Source organism: Xenopus tropicalis, chromosome 10 (assembly GCF_000004195.4).
Source record: "Xenopus tropicalis strain Nigerian chromosome 10, UCB_Xtro_10.0, whole genome shotgun sequence".
In the NCBI taxonomy this organism is placed as follows: Eukaryota; Metazoa; Chordata; class Amphibia; order Anura; family Pipidae; genus Xenopus; species Xenopus tropicalis.
In genome coordinates this window covers 47,631,821-47,652,120 of record NC_030686.2, presented here as the reverse complement: position 1 = coordinate 47,652,120, position 20,300 = coordinate 47,631,821, and the positions used below count along the sequence as shown (strand labels likewise).

Genomic DNA, 20,300 nt, shown 5'->3' with positions numbered 1-20,300 from the left:
CGGGCAGGCCCGTCGGTAGTGCCCCTACACGGGCCGATTAGCTGCCGAATCTGTCTAAGGGACCAATTTCGGCAGATACAATTGGCCCGTGTATGGGGACCTTAAATTGGGATGATACAGTCCCATTATGACTTAGATACACAGCGGAACAATGGCGGCACACACCACAGATTGCTAATTGGCACAAAGAAAGCTTTGCTCTATTATATTTCCCACTCGCCGATGGAGATTGTGCGATTGCCGTTCGTTTGCACTAATTACAGGCTTTCCCCACAAAGCCCATTGTTTCCAGTTTCTTCTCCTTCTTTAACCCGAACACAGGACGGAGGCAAAAACGATAGAAACGGCGGAAAATAAAGGGAATCAATTAGCGGAATTTGGATAAGCGCCGATTCCTTCCGGCAAAGGTTCCGCGGAACAACGTGTTTTCTATAAGGATTAATCAAACGCGGCTGAGTTTGGGGAAAGAAACGAGAAATGTTGGTTTAATTTCAATACACATAGTTCCTCCATTTCTGATCTTATAGCCATGGTGACCGGTTGCACTAATGCCAAGCGCTCCCTGCATGATACAAACTGTGCCCACTGTGTAATCTGTGCCCACATACCTGCTATTATTGAGTCATAGCAAGGGGCAACTATGTGCACAAGGTGTATCCCTTGCCCTGTACCTGCACAAATGCCAAGTGTATGGTGCTGCAAGGGGTCTATATACATGTTATCCATAGCAAGGGGCAACTATGGGCACAAGGTGGATGCCCTGTACCTACTACCTGTGTCAGCCAGGCACCAGATGTGCCAACAAAGGCAGAAGATGCACAATAAGTGGGCAAGGATACTAAGTGTAGGGTGCTGCAAGGGGTCTATATACACGTTATCCATAGCAAGGGGCAACTATAGGCACAAGGTGTATCCCTTGCCCTGTACCTGCACAAATGCCAAGTGTAGGGTGCTGCAAGGGGTCTATATACATGTTATCCATAGCAAGGGGCAACTATGGGCACAAGGTGTATCCCTTGCCCTGTACCTGCACAAATACTAAGTGTAGGGTGCTGCAAGGGCTCTATATATATGTTATCTATAGCAAGGGGCAACTATAGGCACAAGGTGTATCCCTTGCCCTGTACCTGCACAAATACTAAGTGTAGGGTGCTGCAAGGGGTCTATATACACGTTATCCATAGAAAGGGGCAACTATGGGCACAAGGTGTATCCCTTGCCCTGTACCTGCACAAATACTAAGTGTAGGGTGCTGCAAGGGGTCTATATACATGTTATCCATAGCAAGGGGCAACTATGGGCACAAGGTGGATCCCATGCCCTGTACCTACTACCTGTGTCAGCCAGGCACCAGATGTGCCAACAATGGCAGAAGATGCACAAGAATTAGGCACAGATACAAAGTGTAGGGTGCTGGATATACATGTTATCCATAGCAAGGGGCAAAAGGTGGATTCCTTGCCCCATACCTGCAGGAGTTGGCACAAATGCTCAGCGTATGGTGCTGCAAGAGGGTACAATCCAGCTCCTGTTACCATCCCAGGGCCTGCCCCTTCCCATCCATAAATGAGCTCTTGAAACTAAACCAATGCTCATATTTTGCTCGGTCTCTGGTCACCGATCCACATTCCATTTTCCCTTCCTGCACTCACACTACTGGGAACATAGATTTATACATATAGAACGGAGCCGGCTGTGCTGTCGGTTTGCATAACCCCCTGCCTGTGCCGGTAAGGAGCTTTTTATGCCTGGTCAGTTGACTCCGAGAAGAAAGAAAGTAGAAAGATCTCCGGCGATATTGCGGCTGCATCTCCTGCCAGAATCATCCGCCGGTTATTGCTCCCATAAATCTACTGTTAATGTTCAGAGAGGGAGCCGTAAAGCAAGGCCCAAACTGCAGGTTATTATGAAGCTTTGTATCAGGCCTTCCTTGGAGCCATCATAAAATCCCAGTCCCTAATGGGGCACGGAAGGGAATATCCATCACGGACAGAGCCGTGCCGGGGACCAAGGCAGTCTAATAGAGTCGTGTCTCAAGGAGCGGATACAATGCCCGCTGGAAAGGAAGGGGTGGTTAGGGTCTGCCTGCTGTGTTGGGCAAATCATTTACCCTTCAGCCAGGACTCAGGGTAGAAATGTGGAGCCCCTCAAGGCTTGGGCTTAAATCATCAAACATGGATGTCTTTACTGCTGTCTTTCTTCTGGCCACACCACGGTGTAATTGGGCGCCAAGAGCAAATGCCTTCAGGCAAAAGTGGAGAAACAATGGCAGATTGCGCCTATTACACTTTCCACACTGCTATCCCTTATGTAAGTGCCTGTTTTCTTTCATATATTGAGGGCAAGTTGTTTCTCTTCTGAGAATCAGGGAGTATGGCATCTCCAACAAACCCAATCCATGTCAGCTGCTTTTCCTATGGGGCCACCTACTGACTCTATGTGTGATCCACCGAAAACCAACCAACCCTATGTGTGATCCACCGAAAACCAGCAAACCCTATGTGTGATCCACCGAAAACCAGCAAACCCTATGTGTGATCCACCGAAAACCAACCAACCCTATGTGTGATCCACCGAAAACCAGCAAACCCTATGTGTGATCCACCGAAAACCAGCAAACCCTATGTGTGATCCACCGAAAACCAACAAACCCTATGTGTGATCCACCGACAACCAACCGATCCTATGTGTGATCCACCGAAAACCAACAAACCCTATGTGTGATCCACCGACAACCAACCGACCCTATGTGTGATCCACCGAAAACCAACAAACCCTATGTGTAATCCACCAAAAAACAACCGACCCTATGTGTGATCCACCAAAAACCAACTGACTCTATGTGTGATCCACCGAAAACCAACAAAACCTATGTGTGATCCACCAAAAACCAACAAACCCTATGTGTGATCCACCGAAAACCAACAAACCCTATGTGTGATCCACCGAAAACCAGCAAACCCTATGTGTGATCCATGGACAACCAACCGACCCTATGTGTGATCCACCGAAAACCAACAGACCCTATGTGTAATCCACCGACAACCAACCGACCCTATGTGTGATCCACCGAAAGCCAACAAACCCTATGTGTGATCCACGGACAACCAACTGACCCTATGTGTGATCCACCGAAAACCAACAAACCCTATGTGTGATCCACCGAAAACCAACAAACCCTATGTGTGATCCACCGAAAACCAACAAACCCTATGTGTGATCCACCGAAATCCAACGAACCCTATGTGTGATCCACCGAAAACCAACGAACCCTATGTGTGATCCACCGAAATCCAACGAACCCTATGTGTGATCCACCGAAAACCAACGAACCCTATGTGTGATCCACCGAAAACCAACGAACCCTATGTGTAATCCACCGAAAACCAACGAACCCTATGTGTGATCCACTGAAAACAATTGTATCTGTGATCCACTGAAACCAACTATATCTGTGATCCATCAAAACCAACAAACCCTATTTGTGATCCACCAAAATACCAGCCAACCCTATGTGTGATCTGCCAGACACAATATATAGGAATAAATAAATGAATAAGCTCTTGTGCTTAATACAGCAAATATTTTATAATTGGAGTTAATTCATGTTGAAAAGAGCAAGTCTTCCTGTCGGTTCTATTTCTGCCCAAGTTACTAATCCAGTGGTTGTACTAATGGGGCTCCCAGCTCCCCCCACGGGGCCCGACACAGAGCCACTCACTTCTGCAGCATTTTATCTACGGAAAGTCTAAGTGCAAGGGACAATTATGAGTCTAGACAGTCACTCTGTATGAATCTGCTGCTAATTAAATGGCTGCGTTTGTGCCGGGCAGGATTTACTTGTATCTCTGGGGATGTAGGAAAGGGTACTGTGTGGGCAACGGGCACTTCTCATAGGGGGGAACCTGTATCTCAGGGGATGTAGGAAAGGGTACTGTGTGGGCAACGGGCACTTCTCATAGGGGGGAACCTGTATCTCTGGGGATGTAGGAAAGGGTACTGTGTGGGCAATGGGCACTTCTCATAGGGGGAACCTGTATCTCAGGGGATGTAGGAAAGGGTACTGTGTGGGCAACGGGCACTTCTCATAGGGGGGAACCTGTATCTCAGGGGATGTAGGAAAGGGTACTGTGTGGGCAATGGGCACTTTCTCATAGGGGGAACCTGTATCTCAGGGGATGTAGGAAAGGGTACTGTGTGGGCAACGGGCACTTCTCATAGGGGGGAACCTGTATCTCAGGGGATGTAGGAAAGGGTACTGTGTGGGCAATGGGCACTTCTCATAGGGGGGAACCTGTATCTCAGGGGATGTAGGAAAGGGTACTGTGTGGGGCAACGGCACTTCTTCATAGGGGGAACCTGTATCTCAGGGGATGTAGGAAAGGGTACTGTGTGGGGGGCAACTTCTCATAGGGGGAACTGTATCTCAGGGATGTAGGAAAGGGTACTGTGTGGGCACGGTTCTCATAGGGGAACCTGTATCTCAGGGGATGTAGGAAAGGGTACTATGTGGGCAATGGGCACTTCTCATAGGGGGAACCTGTATCTCAGGGGATGTAGGAAAGGGTACTGTGTGGGCAACGGGCACTTCTCATAGGGGGAACCTGTATCTCAGGGGATGTAGGAAAGGGTACTATGTGGGCAATGGGCACTTCTCATAGGGGGAACCTGTATCTCAGGGATGTAGGAAAGCAGGTACTGTGTGGGCAATGGGGCACTTCTCATAGGGGGAACCTGTATCTCAGGGGATGTAGGAAAGGGTACTGTGTGGGCAATGGGCACTTCTCATAGGGGGGAACCTGTATCTCAGGGGATGTAGGAAAGGGTACTATGTGGGCAATGGGCACTTCTCATAGGGGGGAACCTGTATCTCAGGGGATGTAGGAAAGGGTACTATGTGGGCAATGGGCACTTCTCATAGGGGGGAACCTGTATCTCAGGGGATGTAGGAAAGGGTACTATGTGGCCAACGGGCAACGTTCTCTTTGGGTGCAAAAGTTCTGCATTGCCAGAGGTACACAGGGCTTGTTGTGTAGGTTGGAAGGGAAGGCAACAGAGTGAAGCCAAGTGATTGGTGAGTAACATAGAATGCCAACTCATACCTACTGTTTCTCTAAAAGAGCAAGGGAGGCTCCTAAATCAAGCACAATTCTGCAGGAACAGACCCTTATAGCTGTGGGTCGATCCTCTACAGCAGTAGTTGTCAGACATTTGTAGTTCAATCCCCTCTAAGGCCCAACCTTTGGCCTGGGCCTCCTTAGTTCATAATTAGGTTACAGATATTGGAGCCATTATTCTTATTATCTAGGATAGCAAATACATGGTCATCCCAAACTCATCAGAACCAGAATCGATCATGTGTATCTAGTAAATTGGTATTCCCCCCTAAATGTCACACTAACTGCCCTTCAGGATTCCCCCACCACAGTTTCAAATGCCCCTAGTTTGGCCAACTTCACAGTTTGGGAACCACTGTTCTTCTCTATTGGCCAAACAACTTCTCTATCTGTCTCTATCCATGCATGCACCAGTACCAACATGGCGATCCAATAGTAGAATGGGTTGAACTCGTCACTGCTAGCACACATCAGGGGTGGCCTACACCATTTTGAGATTCCAGTTGGGAACATCGGGAGATATGTACCAACTAGTGATGGGCGAAATGTTTCGCCAGGCATGGATTCGTGGAGAATTTCCGCGATTCGCCATTGGCAGATTGCTTCGCGAAACGGATGAAAAAAGAATAGTCGTGTGACAAAAGAATAGCTGCAGGCAACAAAAGAATAGCTGCAGGTGACAAAAGAATAGCTGCAGGCGACAAAAGAATAGCTGCAGGCGACAAAAGAATAGCCTTGCGAGAAAAGAAAAGCCTTGCGAGAAATGAATAGCCGCGGGCGACAAAAGAATAGCCACGCGACAAAATAATAGCCGCGGGCGACAAAAGAATAGCCTCGTCGACAAAAGAATAGCCTCGTGACAAAAGAATAGCCGCTGGTGACAAAAGAATAGCCGCGGGCGACAAAAGAATAGCCGCGGGCGACAAAAGAATAGCCGCGGGCGACAAAAGAATAGCCGCGGGCAACAAAAGAATAGCCACGGGCGACAAAAGAATAGCTGCGCAACAAAAGAATAGCTGCGGGTGACAAAAGAATAGCTGCAGGTGACAAAAAAATAGCCACGGGCAACAAAAGAATAGCCACGGCCGACAAAAGAATAACCTCGCGACAAAAGAATAGCCGCGGGCGGCAAAAGAATAGCCGCGGGCGACAAAAGAATAGCCGCGGGTGACAAAAGAATAGCCACGGGCGACAAAAGAATAGCTGCGCAACAAAAGAATAGCTGCGGGTGACAAAAGAATAGCTGCGGGCGACAATAAAATAGCCACGGGCAACAAAAGAATAGCCACGGGCGACAAAAGAATAACCTCGCGACAAAAGAATAGCCGGGGGCGGCAATTTTTTTGACGTGTGAAATTTTCGGGACAGATTCGCTCATCACTAGTACCAACATATAGCAAATTAGGACATTGAAGGCATGCCCACAGTCCACCCAAAACCTCTGCTTCTGGCAAGCCTCAGCCTTAGTGGGGACGATTGGGAGAGTTTGCACCATGTTAGATTGTAAGCTCTGCTGTCTTTTGAATGATATATAATGTCTACAATGTGCCATGATCTATATTGGAGTATGAAATCCTGCCCTAGTAAGGTCGGAGAAGGGTTAAGCCTTACAAATGGATCCACGGCGCCCGTTTCGCCACACAGACGGCGGATTTGTCTCCGTGTACCAACCAAATCCATTTATTTGCTATCGGTTTATATTTTTATAAGACAATTAACATGCGGCTTTAAATCTCCATCCCGCTTGGGGAGAGGCACGGAATGATCCGGCTACGGCTGGAACATTGTCTGTATCTACCTACAAACCCCGAGGAAAAGAGGTATTTTCTTTCTCCCGTGGCAAGATGACAGCGTTAACACGTCATTAACCGGACGATGACAAGCGCCTCCCCGATCTCGCTTACCTCCCGATCAGCTCTCGTTTGCATAATGGAAAGTTATTAAATTTCGCCTGCGTGGCTCCCATTCGTCCTGTCAACCGTATCGTCCCGCAGTGGTCGGAGTGTCGCTCACGCCGCTTCCCAACGGCGGAAGGTCAGGATACGCGGCGTGGGCATGAGGCAAAACTATGTGTTTCTATCCGCATAGCTTTGGGCCGCGGGGTGGGGAAATGGCCTTCTGCAGCAGATGTCGAGTCCCCAGCTAAATGGATGGGACGCACATCAGCGCTGTACATTAGGACCCAGAAGGTAACAATGGGGAAGGAAAGTTTCATTTGCAATTTCATTTGAACAGAAACTGTGAATAATCTGCTTTACAGTTTCAGTGCACCGGACCAACTCAGAATCCGCTCGAGCCTACGACTACTCCGTCTCATCAGCCGCTGTATAAGTTTCCGAGAGAATCCATAAAACTATGGCACAATAGGGATTCCCGCTGTACTAAGCACAATTCAGCAGGAACAGCCCCTAAGTTTGCTCATAGCTGTACCAGAGAGATCCCATAAAACTATGAGCACATAGGGTATCACACTGTACTCCAAGCACAATTCAGTCAGTTGAGACTAGCCCCCTAATGTTTGCTCATGGGAGAGTTTCTCAGTCCTGGTACAGATGGGATATCCCTAATAATCTATTTGCAGCATTAGGGGATTCTCCCTGTACTGATCATCATATTCTACGTTGCCAGGGCAACAAGCCCCTAAGGTTTGCTCATTAGCTGTACAGAGAGATACCCCATACAACATCTATGGCAGCATAAGCGGATTCCCTGTACTCAAGCACACACTCTCAGCAGGAAACAGCCCCCCTAAGTTTGCGTCATAGCTCTGTCAGAGAGATGCCATAAAACTATGGGCACATAGGGATTCCCCTGTACTTAAGCACAATTCAAGCTAGGAATACAGCCCCTAAGTTTGCTCATCCCCCAGCCTGTACAGAGAGATCCATACAACTATGGCATATAGGGATTGCCCCCTGTACTTACTGAGGAAGCGAAACAATGACTGCTAAGCAGAACAGCCTCTCCTCCTAGATCCGACCTCACACCCCTCCAACTGTATGCCAGCATCCTCCCTCACTTTTTGTATCTGCAAGGGTTATATTCACCTAACCCGCCCCTAGTTATTGTCTCTATAGTCTTACACCGCAGAGATACCTTATAAAACTGTGGTCATTATACCGGGCTGATTTGCTCTTGGTAAGTGAGCACAATGCAGAAACGAGTCACTAAATATTTGCCTTTATCCCAGCTCCTGACAGAGGGATTGTATTACCAATAAAACCTCATTGCGCAACAGTATTGATTCTCCTCCGGTCTGACTAAGCACCAATTCACTCAGTGTCGAGGTACTCCCCTAGTAGTGTATATAGCTACATAATGCCCTGTACAGAAGAGATACCCATACCAAACTGTTGGGGCATATTTACTAACGCCACTAATCAGCAGGGAACAGGTCCCCTACAGTTTGCTCATCAGCTACTGGTAGATACCCATAAAACTTATTGAGCACATTAGGGAGTCTCCCCTGTACTAAGCACAATATCAGCCAGAAAGCAGCCCCCTAAGCTTTGCTCATAGGCCTGTCATAGAGATGATATTCCCATATCACGTATAGCTCTGGCTCGTAGTAGAATGACTGCGCATTGCTCCCGCCCTCTATTACTAACCAATTCCAGCAGGACGCCCCTAATCGAAGGCTTATTTCGTGCTCATAAGCCTGTTATCACACAAGATATTGCTATACTAACTGTGGCTAGAAAAGCTGATAACTAAAAAGCTGCACATATTCAGCATGCAACACGCCCCCTACAGCTCTCTGCTCATTAGCCTGTACAGCGCGCAGATTAACCAATAAAACTCATCTGGCAGCAGTGGATTCCTTCGTCACTCCAGCCACAATACATTTTCGTACCGCAGCGAAGCACGCCGAGCTTCTAAGTTGCTCATAGGCCTGTACAGAGAGATCACCATATAACTTTTGGCATATAGCGATTCCACTTCACTCAACACAATTTAGACAGGAATACGCCCCCCTAAGTTTTAGCTCATAGCCTGTACAGAGAGAATACCATAAAACTGCTGGCTCACTAGGACCTCTCCGCCTACTCTGTACCTCTAAACGCACCAATTCAGCCAGGTGAACAGTCCTCCAAAAGTTTGCTCATAGAGGATTACTGAGGAGAGATTCAATATACCAAACTGTGGCACTACCTCCCTACGGGATTCCCTGTACTAAGCACAATTCAGCAGGAACAGTCCCCTAAGTTTGCTCATAGCCTCTACAGATGGTGTTTCCTGAGATCCCATTTATACCCACAGTATATCTATGCATTACATGGGACTGGGCACTGAGCGCTTACAGTGCCGGTGGCTTTATGGTCCCTTACAGTAATGTCACGCTGTGCTGTACACCTGCCTGAACGTGAAGGGCATTGCAAGGTATTGGCTTGAATGTCAGACTGAAGGATGAATAAGAAAGGACCTGAATACAAATTCTTCTATCAGCAGAGAACTCATCTCAGCATTCTAGTTGCCAGGGACAGTTACCCTAGCAACCAGATACTAAAAATATCGGAAATAGGAATTGGAAAACAAGACGTAATAAAGGCCAATTATTATCTTAAATATTAAGTATGATTTACACTGATTGGCAAATTCTACACTGAAAGTTGTGACTGTTGTGCAGTGAATGATCTATGGGGGGGGGGGGTCTGTCTCTCCTACTATATATACAAGCTGGGAGCCCCTTTGGGCCTTGTGTTCCCCGACATGGGGATTCAGATCAGCAAACTGTTATTTTTAATGCCAACTTCAATAGCCGAATGTCTGAAATGGCACGGAGCCTGGGGAGCCGGGGCCCAGCTGGTAATCAGTGCGGCCGTGTTGGAGAGTCGCGTGGAGCGGGGGGGGGGACAGGGCTTCCCAAATTGTCTCCTCCGGGGGCTGAATGAGAAACTCAGCTCAGTGACATGTTTATTGGGGACACCGGCTGATGTCTGCGCCTCTGTTACTCCTGGGTATTGGCTCCCTGTGGCTTCCTTTATCTGAAACAACACAGTGTGTAATATTGGGCGCCCAAAATAGGTACATAAATGGGAACTCACCCCAAATCCCCCCCTAACTGGCCTTCAGGCTGGGCCCCCTTAGCCCATAACAAGGTTACAGATATATAGAAACATTGGGGTAACAGTCACCCTGCTATAGTTCCAGGGGTACCCAGGGCACAAATAAGCACTCACCCCCAAATCCCCCCCTAACTGGCCTTCAGGCTGGGCCCCCCTTAGCCCATAACAAGGTTACAGATATATAGAAACATTGGGGTAACAGTCACCCCGCTATAGTTCCAGGGGTACCCAGGGCACAAATAAGCACTCACCCCAAATCCCCCCCTAACTGGCCTTCAGGCTGGGCCCCCTTAGCCCATAACAAGGTTACAGATATATAGAAACATTGGGGTAACAGTCACCCCGCTATAGTTCCAGGGGTACCCAGGGCACAAATAAGCACTCACCCCAAATCCCCCCCTAACTGGCCTTCAGGCTGGGCCCCCTTAGCCCATAACAAGGTTACAGATATATAGAAACATTGGGGTAACAGTCACCCCGCTATAGTTCCAGGGGTACCCAGGGCACAAATAAGCACTCACCCCAAATCCCCCCCTAACTGGCCTTCAGGCTGGGCCCCCTTAGCCCATAACAAGGTTACAGATATATAGAAACATTGGGGTAACAGTCACCCTGCTATAGTTCCAGGGGTACCCAGGGCACAAATAAGCACTCACCCCAAATCCCCCCCTAACTGGCCTTCAGGCTGGGCCCCCTTAGCCCATAACAAGGTTACAGATATATAGAAACATTGGGGTAACAGTCACCCCGCTATAGTTCCAGGGGTACCCAGGGCACAAATAAGCACTCACCCCAAATCCCCCCCTAACTGGCCTTCAGGCTGGGCCCCCTTAGCCCATAACAAGGTTACAGATATATAGAAACATTGGGGTAACAGTCAGTGCCCCTTTAAGAGCAGCAATCTCTATAGTTACTTGCCCTTTGTATGGTCGGCACGGTTACTAAGGATGATGGATGAATCTTTCTGCTTTACAGACCCGGTTCTAGAGAGAAATAGCAGCAGAACAATCCCGGATAATCAGCGGAGAAGTGAGGGAACGTATCAGAGAACACGGTAAGTTTAATATATGAGAGAGAATATCGAGGTCACTCGGTGAGTTTATTATTATTATCAGAAATGGCTGCCGTTCTACTTGACCTTGAATCCCCGCGCTGCCCTCCAGCTGTTGGGAATATGGGGCAGGCAAGCGGGGAGCCCCGGGGCCACAGTGAACCTTCTGCTTGCGAGTGGCCCATTTGGTGCCCGGGACACGTGCAGAATCACTTCAGAACTTTCTGCCCATTGGTTTAGATCCCCTAGAACTTTCTGCCCATTACTGGGCTCAGGAGTGGGGGGCAGAGGGAAGAGCATTTTGGGCACTGACAGGGCCCCTGTGAAGCCCCCCAGCCTTGTCTCCTGTAGGGGGGACTTCCATTTATTGATTGGGTAGAAGCTAATATTGGCACCAGCGGTAATACCCCCCCGGCACCCCAGGGCCTACTCACTCACCCTCTCTTCTACCTCTGGCACCCCTGCCCTGTACTGCCCCAGGCTAATGCCCCTGCTTCCTACCCCTAGGCCCATCCCTAATGGATCTCATATCTTTCATCTCTGCTTTCATAATGCCCTAGCCTCTTGCCCTCCTACCCCTGCCCTGTACTGCCCCAGGCAAATGCCCCTGCTGCCTACCCCTAGGCCCATCCCTGATGGATCTCATATCTTTCAACTCTGCTTTCATTATGCCCTAGCCTCTTGCCCTCCTACCGCTGCCATCTCTCTGCTTTACTAAGTGCCACCCACTAATCCACCAATAGCAGGAGGGAGTACAAAGACCAAGCAGTATTGGCAGGGCTGGCACCATGGGGTACTGCCATTAGGGTCCCTATAGCAAAGGGGTACCCCAAAATGGAAAAACTCCGGTTGAAAAAGGCTAGGGCTCTGGGGGAGTGGCCTGGGTTTGGGGGCTGATCAGGGGCGGGGCTGTGCATTCAAGGGGCTTTTTTTTCATTTGGACCCCTTTTTTCATAGTTGGAGGGCACCATGGGGCCACTGGGCTAGTGACTGGTATGAAAGCAAGATGGTGTGGATGGACCCAGGGTACATTGTAGCATCCATAATCTAGAACAGGGGTGGGCAAACTTTTTGGCTCAGGGGCCACATTGACTAACAGACGGGCCGGACCGGGCCGGGACAGCGTTACGCCCGGGGCTGCCATCAGAAATTATGGGGCCTCTCAGCTCCCCCCAGCTCCACTTTCCAGCATCCTGCAGTTCCACTGCCCAGCATCTTCCAGCTTCTCCTCAAAATCCTCCCACCAGCTCCGCCCCAGCATCCGCCATGACCTGCGGCTCCCCCCCAGCGACCCGCTGCTTCCTCCGTCCCGTCCTTCTGTTCCCCGGCTCCCCAGTGCATTCTTTTATATGGTTGCGCCCCGTGCGTGCTGACGTTGTGCGCACGCACGGGGCGCAACCAATCAGGGCCCGTCATTCTTTTATGGGGGCCGGAGACGGCGCACCGGATTGAAAGGGCTAACGGGCCGGATGTGGCCCGTGGGCCGTAGTTTGCCCACCCCTGATCTAGAAACATCATCCTCTCTGGATCGGAACCAAGGGGATTTCTGTTCCCCCAAGACCGCACCCTGTTCTGCCCAGGTCCCACTCTGTTTTGAAGACCACAACCCCTGCTCCCCCCCCCCGGGGGTGTGGCTAAACAAAAAAATGATATACATGGAAACGCCAATTAACTTCACCGGTTGCTATGGAGCAAGCTAATTAGGTCATCATGAACTTGTGTGTTGCTCTCGGCAACTCTGGCTACAGATATCTATATGGGATGCTGGGGGTTGTAGTCCAACTACACATCTCACCTATATAAAGGCTCTCTGGCTTCCAATAGACGCAGCGCACAAAGAGTTAACAGGAACGTCGCTAATTAAACTTTTTTCCCTGTCGATTTTGTAAAACATCTGCCAAAAAGCAGACGCCGAACGTCATAAAGCTTCCCTGGAATTCATCTGCTTTGTTGGTATTAAAGAACAAAAAGCTTGAAAAGAATCTAACGATTCGCTAATGAAGCCGTTAGCTGTCTCTAGCGACAAGTCTGCTTTATTAGCCAATCACAAGCTCCGTGCTACCCAGGGTACCCTGCTTCTTGCCCTAGAGAAGGGGATTGTGGGAGTCAGCACCATGATCATAGGCGTCTTGGGGTGTCTGCCCTTAGCCTACGGATTCTATGAAGGGAACCCGCTGCAAAGTAGCAGCGATGGAACCTTTGCAGCAGTGCCATCGTGCGAGGATGTTTAGCAGATCGTGTATTTCTGCTGCAGACGCCATCTAGGGGTGGGACAGAGAATCTGTTAATGACAATTACTAGCTCTAATAGTATAAAGCCTACAGAATGCAATGGTGTCCCTTCAATGTTCAGGACAACGTCCCCTTTATCTTTGATGCAGCCTGCACTGGTTGTTATGCAGCCATGCAACACATCTGTTCTATTAGCTGTGGCTGAGGCTTCATTGCTTGCCCATTGGCTGTTACACCCCAGTGCCCAGGCCACTCCGGGTGCTTTATAATGAAATGATGATATTAATGCCCTGTTTGTCCTGGGTATTGATCCTGAGCGCAAGCAGCGGAGATGCCGCAAATTCATCAGTATGTTATAGAATGGCCTATTCTAAGCAACTTTTCAATTGGTCTTCATTATTTAATTGTAATAGTATTTGAATTATTTGCCTTTTTCTTCTAATTTTTTGCAGTTTTTACATGGGGGTTTGTAACCTTTTCCATTCAGCCCCTCCCCTATGCATATACCAGCCTCTCATCCAAACCACTCCCTGGTTGCTAAGGTAACTTGGACCCTAGCAACCAAATGCTGAAACTCCAATCTGGAGAGTTCCTGAACTGAAAATGAAATAACTAAAAAAACTACAAATAATACAAAATGAAGACCAATTGCAAATTGTCTGGGAATATCCCTCTCTACATCGTACTAAAGGGTGAACATCCCCTTTAATGGCTGGGTAACTGTACGGGGTTTGAGTTGTACCCTTGGTGTTATTAGTAAGGAATAGAAGGGTTAATGGGAAGTTCATTATGGGTTCGTACCCATAAGGGGCTGCTTATTCTGCCCCAGTTCCGTTGCATGTAATTCAATGCGGTCAGGCTGCTCTCCCCCCTGCGTTACATGCACATTACCCCCTGTAGGGCAAACACCTGCACCTGCAACTTGCACTAACGAAGTTCCCAGCATCCCTCATTGCATCATTGGCCCCAATACTCCCCCCAACCTCACCCTGAGTGCTTGGAGAAAGTTAATTGAACTACAATTCCCAGCATCCCTCATTGCATCATTGGCCCCACTACTCCCACCCAACCTCACCCTGAGTGCTTGGAGAAAGTTAATTGAACTACAATTCCCAGCATCCCTCATTGCATCATTGGCCCCAATACTCCCCCCCAACCTCACCCTGAGTGCTTGGAGAAAGTTAATTGAACTACAATTCCCAGCATCCCTCATTGCATCATTGGCCCCACTACTCCCCCCCCAACCTCACCCTGAGTGCTTGGAGAAAGTTAATTGAACTACAATTCCCAGCATCCCTCATTGCATCATTGGCCCCACTACTCCCCCCCAACCTCACCCTGAGTGCTTGGAGAAAGTTAATTGAACTACAATTCCCAGCATCCCTCATTGCATCATTGGCCCCACTACTCCCACCCAACCTCACCCTGAGTGCTTGGAGAAAGTTAATTGAACTACAATTCCCAGCATCCCTCATTGCATCATTGGCCCCACTACTCCCACCCAACCTCACCCTGAGTGCTTGGAGAAAGTTAATTGAACTACAATTCCCAGCATCCCTCATTGCATCATTGGCCCCGCTACTCCTCCCCAACCTCACCCTGAGTGCTTGGAGAAAGTTAAGTTAAACTACAATTCCCAGAATCCCTCATTGCATCATTGGCCCCACTACTCCCCCCAACCTCACCCTGAGTGCTTGGAGAACGTTAAGTTAAACTACAATTCCCAGAATCCCTCATTGCATCATTGGCCCCACTACTCACCCCCAACCTCACCCTGAGTGCTCGGAGAAAGTTAAGTTAAACTACAATTCCCAGCATCCCTCATTGCTGCATTGCATTATTGGCCCCACTACTCCCACCCAACCTCACCCTGAGTGCTTGGAGAAAGTTAATTGAACTACAATTCCCAGAATCCCTCATTGCTACATTGCATTATTGGCCCCACTACTCCCCCCAACCTCACCCTGAGTGCTCGGAGAAAGTTAAGTTAAACTACAATTCCCAGCATCCCTCATTGCTGCATTGCATTATTGGCCCCACTACTCCCCCCAACCTCACCCTGAGTGCTCGGAGAAAGTTAAGTTAAACTACAATTCCCAGCATCCCTCATTGCTGCATTGCATTATTGGCCCCACTACTCCCCCCAACCTCACCCTGAGTGCTTGGAGAAAGTTAAGTTGGAGGGTTTGTAGTTTGGAAAGTAGTTTTTTCCCTCTGACATGCCTATCCCAGTGCATTCTGGGTAATGTAGTTTGTCTCTTACAATTAGCCTACAGTTAAGCTTAATATAAAACTACAATACCCAGCATGCAATTATAGACAGGGACCAATCAGATTTCTGGATTCAAAGTAAGGATTAGTAAATAGATTCCCTGATCTGCTTTGGGGGTCGCTGACCCAGCTGTAAGTGGGGGAGGGCTCCTGGTTCCAAGGATAAAGTCCCTCGTTAGTAACTCCCTAATTAGGACCAGTTGCATCCCATTGCTCAGCCTCATTCATTAAAAAAAACTCCCTCCTCCTAATAAAATGACACAGCTACTGTCATAATGAACTTCCCCTTTAAAGATTTTATAGTAACAGAAAATAGGATTATACCTTATTAGTTACAGTTCCACTTCTTACCATTATGTCTCACGGGGGTAGTTTCCTCATAGGACTGCAACAGAACAGCGCCACAGTCTGATTGCTTTTTGTGTCAGGCATTGAGGTTTGCTATCATCTGAATGCAGCAGTCCTGCCCTGCTTTATGGCTGAGATTCTAGCTATCTGTATAACAGAGCATTCTGTCACAGTGGCACAGATCCTATCTGATCCCCCCATTGTAAGCAGCAGTCCTGCCCTGCTTTATGGCTGAGATTCTAGCTATCTGTATAACAGAGCATTCTGTCACAGTGGCACAGATCCTATCTGATCCCCCCATTGTAAGCAGCAGTCCTGCCCTGCTTTATGGCTGAGATTCTAGCTATCTGTATAACAGAGCATTCTGTCACAGTGGCACAGATCCTATCTGATCCCCCCATTGTAACGCAGCAGTCCTGCCCTGCTTTATGGCTGAGATTCTAGCTATCTGTATAACAGAGCATTCTGTCACAGTGGCACAGATCCTATCTGATCCCCCCATTGTACGCAGCAGTCCTGCCCTGCTTTATGGCTGAGATTCTAGCTATCTGTATAACAGAGCATTCTGTCACAGTGGCACAGATCCTATCTGATCCCCCCCATTGTAAGCAGCAGTCCTGCCCTGCTTTATGGCTGAGATTCTAGCTATCTGTATAACAGAGCATTCTGTCACAGTGGCACAGATCCTATCTGATCCCCCCATTGTAAGCAGCAGTCCTGCCCTGCTTTATGGCTGAGATTCTAGCTATTGTAACAGCTATTTGTAGGGAAATTGAAGGTTAATAAGTGAATATATAAGAGGACCGTATCTCTCGGAATACAGGGCTGTAGCGATTCCCCATTGGCTCTTATAGGAATTCCCATTTGGAGCTGGGATTTGCCTGCTTCTTGCTTTTATAGGAACCTGAGTGCTGTTAATCCAACTGGAATTGCCTGTCGCTGTTCCCATAAAGCCCGGGACCCGGCTGCAGTGATTGGCACACACGGCGGGGGAGCTGCTCTCCTTACGGATGTCGCCGGCTGATTTCGCTTTTCCCGATGATTCAGATCCGACCGGCCCATTTTGATGGATATTTTACGGGTCATTAACCTTCACAATGAAGAGCCCCAATGCAAACGGATGGAGACATAAGGGCAGCACAGTGGGGAGGATATGTACATAGAGCTGGGGGGGGGGGGGTTAGCGCGTGGGGAATTGAGAACAAACTGCCGCCGGCACTAACACTTATTGGATATGAGCAAGTGGCCAGTGACTCACAGCGGGGAATGGAACCCTATACTGTACATACGTATATATACATCTATACATGTAACTGGGATACAGCTATCAGTATCTAACTGGCAGCTCCCCTGCTGTTGTTCAACTACAACATATGTATAAATACAAATATACAGAGAAGGAATGTTCTGGGCACACAATAAGCTGTACCCCCATACTGTACTGTCTAAGGGAAACACTATGGCACCCCCTACCCATATGTATAAATACAAATATACAGAGAAGGAATGTTCTGGGCACACAATAAGCTGTACCCCCATACTGTACTGTCTAAGGGAAACACTATGGCACCCCCTACCCATATGTATAAATACAAATATACAGAGAAGGAATGTTCTGGGCAACCAATAAGCTGTACCCCCATACTGTACTGTCTAAGGGAAACACTATGGCACCTCCTACCCATATGTATAAATACAAATATACAGAGAAGGAATGTTCTGGGCACACAATAAGCTGTACCCCATACTGTACTGTCTAAGGGAAACACTATGGCACCTCCTACCCATATGTATAAATACAAATATACAGAGAAGGAATGTTCTGGGCCCACAATAAGCTGTACCCCCATACTGTACTGTCTAAGGGAAACACTATGGCACCTCCTACCCATATGTATAAATACAAATATACAGAGAAGGAATGTTCTGGGCACACAATAAGCTGTACCCCCATACTGTACTGTCTAAGGGAAACACTATGGCACCCCCTACCCATATGTATAAATACAAATATACAGAGAAGGAATGTTCTGGGCACACAATAAGCTGTACCCCCATACTGTACTGTCTAAGGGAACACTATGGCACCCCCTACCCATATGTATAAATACAAATATACAGAGAAGGAATGTTCTGGGCACACAATAAGCTGTACCCCCATACTGTACTGTCTAAGGGAAACACTATGGCACCCCCTACCCATATGTATAAATACAAATATACAGAGAAGGAATGTTCTGGGCACACAATAAGCTGTACCCCCATACTGTACTGTCTAAGGGAAACACTATGGCACCCCCTACCCATATGTATAAATACAAATATACAGAGAAGGAATGTTCTATGGGACCCACATCTGTATAATTTCCAAGCAGTCTGTGCACCTAATGAACTATGACCTCCCACGTTACCTTAAGCTGAAAGGCAATAAAATGACAAATGGATACATTTAATCTTTAATGGGTAGGACGGTGTTTCAGTCCCCTAGTTGGAGGCTGCATACTGTTGAGTGACTAGCGGGGACTCCTCTAGATCCGGGGCAGACAAGCTGTATTATAAGTACAGTACAGGTATAGGACCCATTATCCAGAATGCTCGGGACTAAGGGGTCTTTCCGTAATTTGGATCTCCATACCTTAGGTCTACTTGAAAATTTATAAAACATTAATTAAACCCAATAGGGCTGTTCTGCCCCAATAAGGGGTAATTATATCTTAGTTGGGATCAAGTACAGGTACTGTTTTATTATTACAGAGAAAAGGGAATCATTTAACCATTAAATAAACCCAATAGGGCTGTTCTGCCCCCAATAAGGGGTAATTATATCTTAGTTGGGATCAAGTACAGGTACTGTTTTATTATTACAGAGAAAAGGGAATCATTTAACCATTAAATAAACCCAATAGGGCTGTTCTGCCCCCAATAAGGGGTAATTATATCTTAGTTGGGATCAAGTACAGGTACTGTTTTATTATTACAGAGAAAAGGGAATCATTTAACCATTAAATAAACCCAATAGGGCTGTTCTGCCCCCAATAAGGGGTAATTATATCTTAGTTGGGATCAAGTACAGGTACTGTTTTATTATTACAGAGAAAAGGGAATCATTTAACCATGAAATAAACCCAATAGGGCTGTTCTGCCCCCAATAAGGGTAATTATATCTTAGTTGGGATCAAGTACAGGTACTGTTTTATTATTACAGAGAAAAGGGAATCATTTAACCATTAAATAAACCCAATAGGGCTGTTCTGCCCCAATAAGGGGTAATTATATCTTAGTTGGGATCAAGTACAAGTACTGTTTTATTATTACAGAGAAAAAGCAAATCCGTTTTAAAATTCTGAGTTATTTGATTGTAATGGAGTCTATGGGAGACAGGCTTTCCTTAATACGGAGCTTTCTGGATAACGTGTTTCCGGATAAGGGATCCCATACCTGTATAAGAATTCCCATCCCTGCTCCAAATGTTTAATATGACAACAGAACCTTCCTGAAAATCCTATCCGCTATCCAAGCCAAGCGTTGCTGCCTGGGTAGGATTAGGTGGCACAGATGGCACAGCACCCACTTCCCTGCCTGATTTAGGGACCTTGTTGCCGAGGTCACGTTAGACTCTGGCGTTGCCCATGTTGGTGCCCACTCCTCTAGGAGGTGGATATCTGCATCATCACCAGACCAAAAGCCCTTTGCACGTCCAGTGTGTCTGGCCGGGCTGCAGGGACAGATCCAGGGGCTGCTGTCGAGCAGAGGCACCCAAGCCCCCCAGAGCCAGGGCTCTCCATCACTAATTGCCCTAGAGTTAGCCTGTTCTTTAACTGGTGACGCCTGAATGAATTGATGCTGGGGAGCTGGGCTCTCTCCCTCTCTGTCGGCTGTGGGCGGACTCGCATTCAGATCATCTCCTCCTTAGAAGTGCAGGCAGAAGGGTCCTCTGTTCATTCAGGAGAAGCCTTAACATCTGCAGCAGCAAGCAGCGATGGTGAGTAGGGCAGCGGGGGCTTCCCGACGGATGGTCCAGATAGCCGGGGGCTGTAGGTTCCATGTAAGCCCAACCAGGGATGCTTGCACCATGGGCAGATGTGTTCAATCCCACCGGGGGGCAGGGGGCTTAGGCATGTAAGTCGGTGATGATGTTGCGGTAGGAGATGGGAAAAGATTTAGGAAGGTTGCCTGGAGCAATATTCCAGTTTCCCACCACGGTCGGATGTGAGTG

General features: G+C 48.0%; 1 protein-coding gene across 5 annotated transcripts in view; it reads left to right on the top strand.

Moving 5' to 3' along the window:
• shisa6 (shisa family member 6) overlaps nt 1–20,300 on the top strand; it is a 283,418-nt gene that overhangs the window by 137,131 nt on the left and 125,987 nt on the right. For 4 of the 5 annotated variants that reach the window (XM_031894479.1, XM_031894477.1, XM_031894475.1 and 1 more), the window contains exon 4: nt 11,159–11,237. The gene's annotated coding sequence lies outside the window, so the exon portion shown is untranslated. Of the gene's footprint in view, nt 1–11,158; nt 11,238–19,764; nt 20,067–20,300 lie in introns of those variants that run through there. The other variant, XM_031894476.1, reaches the window with a different exon arrangement.